The sequence below is a fragment of the Mytilus trossulus genome, chromosome 9 (genome assembly GCF_036588685.1).
Source record: "Mytilus trossulus isolate FHL-02 chromosome 9, PNRI_Mtr1.1.1.hap1, whole genome shotgun sequence".
In the NCBI taxonomy this organism is placed as follows: domain Eukaryota; kingdom Metazoa; phylum Mollusca; class Bivalvia; order Mytilida; family Mytilidae; genus Mytilus; species Mytilus trossulus.
The window spans coordinates 33,144,927-33,160,650 of record NC_086381.1 but is presented as its reverse complement, the minus strand read 5'-3'; the positions used below and the strand labels follow the sequence as shown (position 1 = coordinate 33,160,650).

Genomic DNA, 15,724 nt, shown 5'->3' with positions numbered 1-15,724 from the left:
AAACACACTGTTTCTTTTATAAAACTTCAACATTTAAATTGATTCCTTATTATTTTCATAGTATATAAACCATGAGTATTTTTCACTCTTTTATTGAATTGTTAGCAATTATCTGGAAATGAATCTAATGCACAAAACTCAATGCTTAAAATAAGCATTTAATCTAAAAGTATAACAAAAAACGTATATAAAAAACCGAACTCTTAGGCAATTCATAAAGGGAATCTTTGATCAAAACAGACAAAATCAACAAGCTTTAAACAGCTGGTATATTCCTGACTTTGCACAATAACCCCCCCCCCCCCACCCCCCCCCCCCCAAAAAAAAGTAGGAAAAAGAGATAACAAGATATCTAAGGAAAAGTAATACAGAAAGAAATCATATAAAGTAGACTGACAATCTCAAAAACTATAAAAAAAAATCATCAATCGTAACAGGGTATTTCGAAGATATTTTAGGGCTTGAATGTGTTGCCTCGTTGTAACCAATATATTTAATGACTATTGAAAAAACACAAACGGAAAGACAGTTCTATTAAGGTGGTACCCAACACTTTCACTAAAATTAATTTGGCTCGTTTAATTTTCATAAAATTTTGTCATAATATTTTCTTTGACCCTTAAACAAAATTATAAAAATTTCAAAAATTTTGAACCAACAGTTTTGTCAGAATCATTACACTGGTTATATAGCACTTTGACAAAAATCAATTTTGATCATTGAGAAGCTTAGTATTCCTTTTACAACACAACGTAATTAAACGTTTAGCTGAATTAACAGAGTAATCTCCCCGTAGTGTTAGGTACCACCTTAAAACACAATGTTTTGTTAATCCATTAAAGAATTAGATTTTGAACATTTATGATTTTAGGACACATAGTTATTTTGCAGATACATGAGAGTTTCAATTTATTTAGTTACACATTTGAATTTATTCTATAGCACTTGATATTGAAGATTTTATTTAACCGAATCGTTTAAAATTAAACAAACGATGTATAAAATTATTTACCTTTTTTTAAATCAAAATTTATAATTTTCAGTTTTCCTCCTTTCGAATTAATGGATTAAACTAATTGTCAACTGTGTATTTATATGCACAAGCCACTTATTGCGTGGTATGCTATTACAGCTGTTACGTCTGGTTTTGAACAAAGAATTGTTCAACATGTTAATTAGAATGTACCAATTGACATTGGTCAAGGAAGCTAGCTGTTACATCTTGTTTTGAAAAAAGAATTATTCAACATGTTAATAAGAATGTACCAAGTGACACTGGTCGAGGAAGCCTAACCAATTTATGGTTTAAGAACTATGTGTGTACGATTATCAATGAAAAAGAAAGGATCGAAGAATATTCAAAGTATATTAAAAGTAGACAAATGAAAAAAAGGAAAATTTAATTAAAATAGAAAAAAAACATTATACGAAACACATGAATACAGAGATGTACTCGATGACTCTGGAATAGAGAGCAGTTAATTCTTTGTCAGTTTCTACAAAATATCGATAGCTAAGAAGGAAGTGAATAGATTTTATTTACAATCAATGAAAAACGAATTTTCTGCCATTTATCTTTTAAATCTTTCAAAACTTAACTATGATGGTTTCTGTAACATGATTAGTTTTAACATTGTATACGAAAAAGATTGTTTTGATAGAGTTACCAATCCTTTTCTGTAGCAAGCGTTAATAGTGTTTTTTATAGTCAAAAATTAGAATTACTCCAACAGAATGTTGATTTTTAAAACTGAATATTTGAATCACATCACCACAGGCTAAGGTTATTTCTTTTTTTACGCTCATGACGATGTGTGATAATTCGCAGACCAGCTATTTTATGATATATTCTGTAGTATATCTGACCTTTACCCAAGTAAGTATAAAAAGTATAGAGGTCATATTCATGTTTGTTTAAAATTCACAAGAAATATACACCTGTGGAGGACAATGATATTATTTTCAATAAAAGATTCATTTCAAGCTTAATACATAGAAAAATCCGAACAGCTTTTTTTTGGGGGGGGGGGGGGGGGGGGGTCGTTAGCATCCTAAGTTTTTCCTTCATCATTTTTTCAAATATGTTGGTTTAAAGCAATATTTGATATCGATTCGCTTTTGAGAAAAAAATCGTAATTAGTTAAGTCGGAACTATTATGGAATTACGACTAAAAGACAGAATGTTTTTAATAATTAGTCGTCCATAAAAATTTACTAATGAAATGTGTTTTCCTAACCTTACATATATCAAATGAAGACCAAAATAAGTTTTCACATTTTATCGGAAAATTGAAGTTTTTACTTTTCTGTGTAGTTCGTATTTGTTATGCAAAAAGTTCTTTTTTTAAACCGAAATGAATTATAATGGTGAATTTTACTTTAAATTGTTGTTTTAGTTGTACCCTTCCTCCTTGTTATAGCTGATATTGATACCCGTTGTCAAACATTACCAATTGTCTTTGTATATTGAGAACCCCGACATTTCGATGTTAGATATTTTGTAACATGGTTAACACTTGATGTTAAGAATTGAAGTAAACAGAAACATTTAAAAAAAATTACCAAATTCAGATTCATACGGAACTATAATCAATTGTAATATAATGCTTACGTGTAACTCGGTATGAAAAGTAAAATAACAAAACTACTCAACTCCGAAGAAAATTCAAAACGGAAAGTCCCTAATCAAATAGCAAAATTAAATGATAAAAGACATCAATCGAATGGACAACAACTGTCATATTCCTGACTTGGTACAGACAGTCTTAAAATTTAGAAAATGGGGGATTGAACCTGGTATAAAGCGCTTAACCTCTGACTTTAATGACAGTTGCATCAAATTGTTTTTTTTTAATTGAATTGGTGAACCCTATGTTAACTTCATATCATATGTGTACCATTTATAAGTTTTTTCGAATGTGAATTTTAGATTAATCTAAAATAAAATAAAATAAAATCATTCGAGATAAAGATTTAAATTCATAATATTACAACTTGTAAACACGTAGTTTATATATTTATTCAATAATCATAAGAAAAAGTATGGGTTACCGGGCTGAGTAAGACACCCCAGTTATCTTAAAAATGAATGAAAGAGACATTTTACAAAGATTTACTCTCTGTGGTCGAAATGCATTAACTTTGAAAAAAACTATAAACAAATTGTTACACCAATTGAAAATAAAATTCCTTATTTCTGTCAATCATATTCTTTATCAACACAAAAATATCACAAAATGCATTTCAGCATGTGAAAGTTCGTTAATCTATCTTGAACAACGATGTACTTTAGTAATGCAATAAATGTTTTAATATTGAGTTACGTAATCAAAATATGAAAATATTTCCTTGCAATATTAAAATACACACAAGATGTCACAATGATTTCATTTTCGTAAAAATATATACATGAAAAAATTCTGACAACTTTTCATCGAATAATTTCTCTACGTGTTTTACTTATCAGTTCAATTGGTAAACTTTTGTACCTTGCACATCGTTCCTTGCCACAACAGGCAAAGCAAAGCTGAAGGAATGGTCAATCAAACCTTATATTTGTCTAATACAGTATAACAATTTGTTTTTCGTTCATTTGTTGTACTGTTATACCACTGTCCCAGGTTAGGGAGAGGGTTGGGATCCCGCCTTACATGTTTAACCCCACCACATTATCTATGTATGTGCTTGCCCAAGTCAGGAGCCTGTTATTCAGTGGTTGTCGTTTGTTTATGTGTTACATATTTGTTTTTCGTTCAATTTTTTTGCATAAATAGGCCGTTAGTTTTCTTGTTTGAATTGTTTTACATTGTCTTATTGGGGCCTTTTAAAGCTGACTATGCGGTATGGGCTTTGCTCATTGTTGAAGGCCGTACGGTGACCAAAAGTTGTTAATGTTTGTGTCATTTTGGTCTTTTGTGGATAGTTGTCTCATTGGCAATCATACCACATCTTCTTTTTTTATAATACAGTTCTTTAAATGTCACCCGGTGGTATAAATATTATTATAAAACTTGAAATCAGAGTAATACTCCAAGCGAGCTAAATCATATTTTTTTTAATGATTTACCAGTTTTGATAATAAATAAACCACAAACATTATATCAGTATTCAAATGAGAGCCTTTTATATACATGATATATATATATCAGACGATGTGGTATGAGTTTCAATTAGACAACTCATTGTCCAAGTCACAATTTAAAAAAAAACACACGTCATTATCGCTCGACACGAAGCCTTGGCTAACACCGAACATCAAGCTTAACCAAGCACAGAAAATGGGTAGTATAAACTTCTGGCGGGAAAACTAACGCTCTTTTCTATATAATATAGCATATTAATCTATTGCAATAAAAATTCATAATTTCTAATAAAATTTGTAGATTTAGCTAACAAAGTCCTTATTTTTGTATATAGTAACATTTATTTATAGTGGAAAATTGTTTAAACAATGAATTAGCTACAAGTAAAATTTGCTTGCCAGTCCCTCTCTGTGATCACAAATAGATAACTCTGGCTCATTTCCAAATCAATCTACCATGAAGGGAAATTAATTCATGCAATTTTCATTCATAGTCTATTTCAAAAATGATAAACAGTTCTTTATATCGTATGTAAAAATTTTAAACGTTTCAAATTTATGAAATTGTATTCGTACATCAATTGTTTTGATACATCAATAACAAAAACTGAAATATATTGCATTGATTCATTTTGTAATTATTCAAAATTATATCAGAAACCTAAACATAATTATAAAAAATGAAGCTGTTAAGGGGAGACAATTCTCGTATAACTTTTTCGAATTGGCACATAATACCACGGAATGTCACTCATCATACAAATGGCACATACATATAATTAATTAACTGTGCAATCGTGCTCCACCTTCAATGATGATTCTGAATTATAAATATAACCAAAAGTTGTTAATCTATAGATAGTGAAGACTAATGAAAGCTAACCAACTGTAAAAATATTTCTTTGCACTTTTTTAAAACTTCCTCAGAAAAATTCTCGAGCCACTTGACTTTCATAGCTCAAAATTAACGTTTTTACAGAATATTTGAATAAAGTAGTTACAGTTTATTCGCTTCTCAAAGTGTAAGACGCAATAAGAATTGTATGCTTACACAATCTTACCCAAATACGGATTTAATTAAGTCCTAAACATTTTGACATTTCTTCGTATATTTTTATATCGAAAACCGGTTTCAAACAAATCACAAGTACGTGTTAAGATCCGACTAAATACCTATTTCCCGATATGGTCAGGTAAAATTGCTATATAATAAACGACAAACGGAAATACTAATCAACAACATCAACAAAAGATAACTACTGAACATCAAATGCAATCATACCACATCTTCTTTTTTATATAAGAAGTTTACCGCTGTTAGATGGTAAATATTTTCTGAAAGTCAACCATAACCTTGAACAAATAACCTTTCTACTCTAAAGAATAATGTTTTAAACAGTAAATGTTAAGCACAGAAATATATTTTACAAAATAAACAATTTTGTAGTTCATATTACGAGAAACAGAACTGAAAATGTATAGTCATACTAAACACTTATCAACGCTTGTATATTAAAAATTTGGAAACGCAATAAATCCCTAAAAACAAAAAAAAACATGAAAATTGTTTAAACAGGTGAAATGATCACGATAGTACGATTTGAGAGAACTAGCAGTTATTACTTAAAGTTATTTAAAAGTCAAAATCAATTATTAATCAAAAGAATCATACATCAGAGACTAAAATAGTTTTATTTTTTCCCCTGGATTTCCTTCGTATACATATCGCCATCGATACATCTGAATTTTATATCCTGGTGTCCTGACAGATTTTATTTTCAATTAACCAGTTTGAACACTACATTGTATATGCATATCATCTTAAATCTAATTAAACTTAATTATTTAATTTTAAAATTTAACAAAGGGACACCGGACAATAACCTACTCATTAATTTTAAATTTCTTTGGTCGAAAAACATTAAATTAGAAAACAACTGATAGCGAACTCTTGACCTTTTGTAATCGGTATGCAGTGTCCCTGTCATAATTATTCATTTACTTAACAAAAATTCACAAAATGCTTACATAAAATGTAGCAAACAGTATGTGAACGGCATCAACCTAACGTTAACAACGTTGTACTTTGATAAAACAATTAATGATTTAATGTTGAGTAACATAATAAAAAAGAAAACAGTTTTCATGTTATATTAATTTACAGTACATACATGTGCAAGATGTCACGAAAATTTGATTTTCAAAATATTTAAAAAAAATGTATACATTTAAAAATTACTCTTACATTTAATCGAATGTTTTGTCTACGTAATATTTAATTAATTTACCAGTTTCAATGGAGCATTTGCACTCGTCTCAAGAGGCAAAGCAAGGCTGTATATATGAACAATTATATCTTAAATTTAAACAAATGGTTCTTTTAATTGAAATCGCTGGTAAAATCTGACTAGAACCACTTAAATCCAATAAAATGCTTCATTTGAGCAAAATTATATATTTTGATTATCAATTGTATTTGGTGTGTTCCTCTACAATATCATATTAACAAAATGTCAGCAAGATATTCATAGTTAATCTAATGTTTAATATGGAAACTTTCTTCTTTTATATTTTTCATCTAAAAGATTTCTACGGCATTCTGTTATATACTGCTAGATAAAAGTCACGCCAAATTCGACGAAATCATTCTTAAACAATGGTAGCACTTGAACTGTATTCGGTGTAGAGGGGTTGAAATTGCTGTGTCTAGTACTTATCAATATTATAAAGCAGGAACAGAAAATGTATGTTAACATTCCAACATTTGCGAGAGAAACATGCCAAGTAACTTCAATTAGTTAACTCAGAACTTTATGTCGTTAATAACAAATATTGTTGTTTGTTTTGGTAAAAAAAGAATTGTTGCACAATAAGCACATTGTAATTGTTGGTTAACATTTTCTACAATTACATCAAAATTCATCATTGACCCGTGTCCCCAAATTCTACCTTAAGCCACCAAGGGTAGAGCTCGAGGAAGGCGCTGTGTCGTAAACCTTGGCTAGTGGAGAGGAAGTTTAATTTGAATTCATATTGATGTTGCCTGGTGTAGTTTTAAATGTGTTTTTTGTTTATAACAAAAGTTCAGCATAATGCCTAACTAAAATGGTCAAAATGAAGGACAATTTTCCTTCTCAGTATGTTTATTGATTAAGAGCGATACTTTTTAAAGTACCAGTCATTAGTTTATCGTGTGAATTCTTTTATCACTACCCGAACATCCAAAGATTTTAAATCGAAAGAAAAACAAATGCAGCAAGAGCTAATTGGTGCATGATCCACATTTTTGGGCCGAAAATATGGAGATTGTAGGTGTAAAAAGAGTGCAAAATATCACATAGACAATCTGTATATTGAGTTCATTTAAATCCTCAATATAAAAAACTGGTCCAATTCGATTAGTTATTATGGTGTGCAGATATCACTCAAGTGTGCAGTTTGAAATCGAATATCTTTTGAGTGCTATCGATAAAGTGGAATATCATTTAATTTATTTTCAAGACTAAATTTGTAAACCGTGACTATCAACGTTGCATTTACTATCAACATATTTGTATTCGTCATCTCAAATATAGACTTCAACGCAGTGTTTTTTTTATTGGTATGGATATTGATTTTGTTATCAGTAAACGAAAAGCAAACTAAATATTACTAGTATGTTATATATACACATTCATGGATCTACAATATTTCGGTACCTGTAACTGACATTGCACAAGATCGTGTTTTTCTCTGACTGTTTATGACGTCTTTCCACTAAATCCATTGGATGTTGGATGTGTACGGATTGATATTTAAGTCTAAGATGCATGATTTTTTTTTAATTTGCAATTAGTGGCCTTTAAACAGCTGTCAGATAACTGCGTGTACTCTCAGATCTGTTCTTATTGTCTGTGTCTTGTCGGGATGTACAAGTACACGTCCAATTGTATTTTTGTCCATCTGGAGATTTAAGCCTTTTCAACTGATTTTTGTAGTTTGTTCTGATGTTGAACTGTTAAACCACTGTCCCAGGTTAGGGGGGAGGGTTGGAATCTCGCTAACATGCTAAACCCCACCACATTATTTATGTAAGTGCCTGTCCAAAGTTAGGACCCCGTAATTCAGTAATTGTCGTTTGTTTATGTGTTACATATTTGTTTTTCGTTAATTTCTTTATTTAAATAAGGTCGTTAGTTTTCTCGTTTAAATGGTTTTACATTGTCATGTCGGGGCTGACTATGCGGTATGAGCTTTGCTTATGGCTTAAGGCTGTACGATGACCTGCAGTTGTTAATGTCTGCGTCAGTTTGGTCTCTTGTGGACAGTTGTCACATTGGCAATCATACCACATCTCCTCTTTTTTTTTATATTTTCACCTCATTTACTCACCAATGAAGTTTATGTCAAGATGAAATATTTATAGGATCATTAAATCTGACTATTACATACGCATCTACTGACAAAATATTATTTCTCACACATGGACTCTAACGCAAAATTTAATCAGTCACTTTATGTAGAATGTAGGTCAAGATAACCTAATTTTTATCAGGATCCCTCGGTTATACAAAACGCATCAATGAACAAAAGCTCATGAATAAAATCTCATGAATTATAAATTTTACTTCCTCAGATAGATGGAAAGCCGTGGTGAAATGGTTAGTGCAGCGGACTACTACAATGTAACACAAAGGTTCCGTGTCCGATCTCCGTTCCGTGGTAAACATTTTAGGCACCGAATTGTTGGCTCTCATTTGACTATATTTGCGAGTGTGATCTTGAGAAACGATGATAGTCCGTCGGGAGGGGACGATAAAGGTGTAATACCACCAAATCATGGAAAGTAGGCCTAAAAAAATATTCCGTTTTGAATTTGACAGTTGTAGAAAATTAACCCTGCATTTCAATGCACTTAAATTTTTCTGAGTCGTAAATATGTATGTTGGATGTCTGAATGCATCATTCTTTTTTTATTTGATCGTCTTATAAAATATTCTGGAACGTTAAGGTAACATAGATACCAAAGCAAGTAACCAGTAAATACAAGTGTAAAAATTGGGTTGTTTACTTCCGGTGATGATTATTTTCTTATATGCAATGAAATGTAGTGTGAAATTTTCACTGTATCACTGGAAAGGATTAAACTTTACACATGCAAAGTATTTCTTTGGTTGAAATAAAGGTAAATACTGTACAATGTTTTTAAAAGTATCAATTTAACAAAGACTAATAGGGAAAAATCAATGGTGGTATTACACCTATTTAGGGAAACCATATATGCACTCGTGACCTTTTTGCACTTTCATTTTTAAAAGTTATAAATAAACCAGATCATACATTGTAAACATGGACAATTCGGAATGGATTTAGACATAGAAAGCACGTTTGAGGTAAAATTGCCTTGAAATGGGGGTTTACGGGTGTTTTCTAAGTCAAATGGATGAACAGACAAAGCTGTATTTAGTTTACTGTGTTAAATTTTAAATTACCCTTACAGTTTTGTTTATACAACATGTGAATTTTTTATTTCAGTGTTAACCATGTTCTGAAGAGCATTCTGTTGAAAAATCTTATATGTGAATTGATTTGCAGATGACACTTCAGAATTAAAGTAAGTATCAACTATCATCATGTTTTTTGTTGTTTTTTTTGGCCGCAAAAGTTTACAATTTGCCATTGTGCCGTCTTCATTTTGCACAGACAATAAATCATCAAAACAATTATTTGCCCTGGATTTATACACATCAGATACCAGTCTCACATACTTAAACTTTATAATTCTTACCAATTATTTGTTTGTACCAGCATTCCAAGGGACATAACCCTTTTTAAAACATTTTGAGGTATTTTTGTATTACTCTTTTTCCCCATTTTTTAATGTAAAATACAAGAAAGTTGACTCTTTGTATAAATCTATTAGAAATATACTGTTATGAGTAAATAAAAAGACCTTGATACCAGTAACAATAAATGATTGACTGAATGGGAACTGTTATTTGTCACACTAGGCAAACAGACCAAAAACTCGAGTTACACATAATTAAGGGCTTAAATAAACTTCCGTGTAGACTGTTAACATTTATAGAGACAGTTCTTTCAGCTAAAACACTTTAATTATTGATTTAACATTATATTTATTTAATTTTTGTGGGTAAATAATCACTTTTGTTTTATTTTTTAGACAAAAGATATCAAGTTTTGATGAAAAAGGAAGGAAGGAGAAAAAATGGACCAAAACAGACCAAAACAGACCTTCAAATGAACTCTAAAAGGTGCAATAAAATTGTTTATCATCTTAAAGTTGTCTTTTGTATTCTATTTAATTGTTTGAATGCATAGATCATGAGTTTATGATCAGATAGTAGTCAACACTGCATTTTATAATGATACACTGAAATGAGGATTTTTCGAAGAAATTAGACTGAAATTGCCGTAGGATATGGCTTTACATTATAGTGATTTTCTCTGAAACTATAGCTCTGACTGAGACAAAAATTAACAGTTATGCTTGAAATAACTTGCAATTGGAGGGAAAAAAATTACATTAAGTTTATTTGATATTTAGGTGTTCTTTAGGTGTAATACCACCAAATCATGGTACGCCACATCCGGTTGCATACGAAAGTAGGCCTTAAAAAATATTCCCTTGAATTGACAGTTGTAGAAAATTAACCCTGCATTTCAATGCACTTAAATTTTTCTGAGTCGTAAATATGTATGTTGGATGTCTGAATGCATCATTCTTTTTTTATTTGATCGTCTTATAAAATATTCTAGAACGTTAAGGTAACATAGATACCAAAGCAAGTAACCAGTAAATACAAGTGTAAAAATTGGGTTGTTTACTTCCGGTGATGATTATTTTCTTATATGCAATGAAATGTAGTGTGAAATTTTCACTGTATCACTGGAAAGGATTAAACTTTACACATGCAAAGTATTTCTTTGGTTGAAATAAAGGTAAATACTGTACAATGTTTTTAAAAGTATCAATTTAACAAAGACTAATAGGGAAAAGTCAATGGTGGTATTACACCTAAATGGCTCACCGGTGTTAAGAGAGAGTATTATCTCTGCATGTTATTAAAGACACCCTTGTAGATTTCAAATAAGAGAAGACTAATTCCGCTACAAGGCAGCATTTGCACCCGCCAAGTGGAAATTGATTAATATAAGTTGCAATAACTTGTTTCCCAATCCACTATGAATAAATATGTTCTAACTATAGATGGATGGACTTTTACTTTGTGATGAAGAGGTGAAACACTACATCCCTTCCCCAACCCGTTTGACAAAAGATATGAAAATCATATAGCAAATATCAAATTAATCTTCTCAGTAAAGGTTGAGAAATCTACGGAAGCTTATTAGCGCCACACATTTTTTAAAAATCTTTTTCCTATGTTTACTTTTAAACGCAAACCTTTTGCGTTATATATAACGCAAACCTTTTGCCTTATAATGCAAAACTTTTTGTTATAATGCAAACCTTTGCGTTAAACGCAAACCTTTGCGATATAACGCAAACCTTTGCGTTATAACGCGAAAATCTCATTTCAATTATAACGCGAATATCTTGATTTCAATTATTCATAAAGTTTTGTATATATGTCCGTCTGTCATTCATTTCGGATGTGATTTACTAGTAGATTAAAAAAGAAACAAACATTACAGGCCAAATCATTATAATAAATATGCATAGGAATAATGGAATGCTTGAAGTGCAATTATACATGAATTAACACTGATTTGTGCACCAGAAAAGTATATAATTTAACAAAAAAATTAGATATAGTTTAATATTTAAATTGAAAGATCAAAAATAATGTCATACAATTGTGAAACCTCCAATTCAAATAGACAAAATGATCTTTCTGCTTTAGAATGATATATTAATAAGGAAACATTTTTTTAAATCTCAGAATATGATCAAACATATTTGATAGAAAGTCATTAAATTTTCATTTCAATATAATGAAGTATATCAAAGATGCTTGTGTAGCAATTTAAATAGAGAGAACATAATTTTATTAATAAAACATCTTCATTCTATACATTTATTGCCAAAGGGTAGCTTGTTTGAATCTAACCTACTTTACACAGTTCTCAAACGAGATCTCACTTTGGAAGTATATTTATATTCGGTTATAGCTATATTAGCAGAGTTGATTTTTTTCTTAGATATAACCTCAATTCAATCAATTTTCTTGGTAATATATATATATACTAGTCGTAACATGGATACCGTTTTTTGGGACCTTTATAGTTTGTTGTTCAGTGTGAGCCAATGCTCCGTGTAAAAGACCGTAATTTGACCTATGATGGTTTACTTTTACGATTAGTGACTTAGATGGAGAGTTTTCTTATTGACACTCATACCACATCTTCTTATATCATTCTGCTCATTATTAGTCATTGATATGATCTTATTATTCAAGCATTTTAATTTGCAATGACTACAAAGGTGATACATTTTAATATATACAGCCCCCTTCGTTAATGACTACTGTTTCCTTTGAATCTTAAATAAGAAATAAGATAAAACAAATGTTTGCGTTATAACCAAAAGGTTTGAGTTTTAACGCAAAGGTTTGAGTAATATCGCAAAGGTTTGTGTTATAACGCAAAGGTTTACGTCATAACGCAAAGGTTTGGGTTATAACGCAAAGGTTTGCGTAATATCGCAAAGGTTTGCGTTATATATCGCAATATAGCAAAGGTTTGAAGTATATCGCAAAGGTTTGCGTTATATCGCAAAAGTTTACGTTATATGGCAAAGGTTTGCGTTAAACGCATAGTTTTGCGTTGTAACGCAAAATGTTTGCATTATCTCGCAAAGGTTTGCGTTATAACGCCAAGGTGTACGTTAAATCGCAAAGGTTTGCGTTATAACGCAAAGGTTCGCGTTAAAAACGCAGTAAAATTGCAAAGAATTAACAAACAACGAGTGGATATTTGAGAGGTTTGAAAATCACTTTCAGTTACTGAAACGTATTATGTTACCTATAAAACTCCCGAGATCGTTTACGTTCAAAGTAAAGTTAATTCTATTATGATTATTTTTTGAATGATGAAAACTGTATATATATAATACAAATAAAATATATAAAACGAGAAATTAACGCAAACTATAATCATTTCCCATGTTCCGACGACGTCCCGAGTTGTTGTAAGAACATGTTACTTGTATGAATTTCTACAAATAACCTTATTTTGGAAATCCCCAAATACGGGTCAAGCATTATGTGCATTATAAAAAAGAATTAACATTCATTGTTGTAAAAATTTGGCATCTTCTTCTTATATTTCCTTTTTTTATTGCATTAAATGCACCATTCATAATTTGCAATCATTTATCTTAAACTGTGATAGTTTTATAAAGTGTAAATGATAGTTATCAATAATGGTACCAGGATTATAATGTTACATGCTAGACGCATGAGTAAAGATACCTAACTGTTTGTTTGTATTTAATACAAGTGCAATTATTTCTTTAACATGTACATATTGGACAGTAGTTTTTTTTTAAAATTCAAAATAAAACAAAATCAATCGCATTGTTCAAAAATGAATTCGGCTAACAAATTGTGGAGTAATTGCGGTAAAATTGAACGGTAAGGACACAAATAAATCTTGTCCATTTAAACATTATGAACATTGATATTTGAATTTATATTCTATTTGAAATATCATTCTGAAGATTCTCTTCGTTTTCACCATTAAAAAGCCGTCTTCAACATAAAAAAATCTTTTTCACAGAAATACATGGTCGGAAAAAGTTGTAAGATTATACACAATAAGTGAGAGCATATTCGGGTAAAAAGATAATTGACCTAATGGATGGTCTATAACCCTGATTTTATTCGCACCACAAAATGTAAAATCCTTGGCAAGCAAACTTTTTGTTAGTATTTTAGTAGGCTTTAGATAACAAGACTCGTTTGATAGGCATAGATTACCTTAGCTGTATTTGGCAAAACTTTCAGTAATTTTGGTCCTCAATGCTCTCCAACTTCGTACTTTATTTGGCATTGTAAACCTTTTTGGATGCGAGCGTCACTGATAAGTCTTTTTTAGACGAAACGCGCGTCTGGCGTATATCCTAAATTTAGTCCTGGTATCTATGATGAGTTTATTTTCAGACTAAAGCAGTTTGTATTGTTATCATTATCATTACTGCGGATTCATTGTTATTCGTTCGATACCAACTATCATGGGATTCGTGGGCACAGGGGAACCTGTAAATACCACCATTCAGACATGCTATGTGTACTAATATGGAATTTTACTCTCAACTAAGATATAATATGACTTGTAGATTGAAAAACTAATTTTTGTTTCAGGCTGTACATCAAATATTTCCGGTAGTATAATTGATGGAACACTCGAAGCGAGTGCTACAAAGAGCCATGTAATTATGTGTGATATTGGTAACCCAAGAAACGTCTTAGCCAATATATTACTTGTAGTGTTGATCATTATGCAACACCCACCTTTTTATCTCCACTGTAGACAAAAATATCTAAATGGAAGGAAAACAAATATGACTTTGAGATGAAGAACTGAAATAAAAATCATGTTCTTTTACTTTTTGTGTGAATTGTTGGAGTGCGTGTGCTAACTGTGTGTCATTGATAGATACCCCATATCCTTTGTTTTTGTATTATATAGGTAAACAATAACTTATCATGTAAAAGAAGGGCGAAAGATACCAGAGCGACAGCCAAACTCATATATGAAAAATAAACTGACAACGCCTATTTTTCAGGTATATATCTTACTGGCAAACATACATGCACTTACTTTTTTATAAGTAAACAGATGTGTACTTTTTGTGTATAGCAATCCCAGTTGCGCACATTAAAAGTAACTGTGCCTTTCCTTTCCTTACTTTACTTTTTTTGTACAAACAACATGACCTACATCAGATTAGTAGGGTTAGATTACAGCGAACTAAGGATATCTTTATGGAATAAAATGGTCAAAGATATTTTTGATTTCAACCTTGCGTTGAATAACAATGACCATTACACGGAAATATTTGAAATGAAAAATACATGTAAAGGCAACAGTAGCGTTCTGCTGTTCAATAGTCATGAATCGACTAAACAAGAACACTTTTTCACACGATAACGAGGTAGACGAACCCAACCTTTATTAACTCAATACACTTTATTTTATATCCCACGTGTTTCATTTCTTTGTGTTGGTATTTTACTACCAAAGTTGAAAAATTAGTACGATACATGTAATATCACAAGAAAAATCTGACTTAAAAAAAACATTTTTTTCTTTAAAATGTCCTGTACCAACTCAGGATTGTGACATTTGTAACCAATTAGTTTGTTTCTATGTGTCCTGACGTTTGTTCATGTTGCACTTCGGTATTCATGCTATTACTTTTTTTTCTCTTATAGTACAACCGTTTCCCTCGGTATTAATGTGTGAACCGGATTTCTTCTACTTAATCGATGTATGCCCACTTAACACCGGAATACTTCTGTTGCCGTTATAGATGAGAGAAAGTATATTTATATATTTCTAATTTCTTAAGTTCTCTTACCAAACTTGTCCCCTTAAGTATTAAAAGAGATCGACTAACCAGTTGTTTTAGGGCCTTGTTCTACTCCTAATGACCTTGTACCCATTTGTTTATAAAGC

The 15,724-nt window shown here is 30.8% G+C and overlaps 1 long non-coding RNA gene across 1 annotated transcript; it reads left to right on the top strand.

The window, feature by feature from the left end:
• Window positions 1-9,104: 9,104 nt before the first annotated feature.
• On the top strand, window positions 9,105-10,422 carry LOC134683829 (uncharacterized). The gene is made up of 3 exons (XR_010101089.1): window positions 9,105-9,245; window positions 9,596-9,674; window positions 10,245-10,422. It is a non-coding gene; the product is annotated as an uncharacterized LOC134683829 (long non-coding RNA).
• Window positions 10,423-15,724: the final 5,302 nt, after the last annotated feature.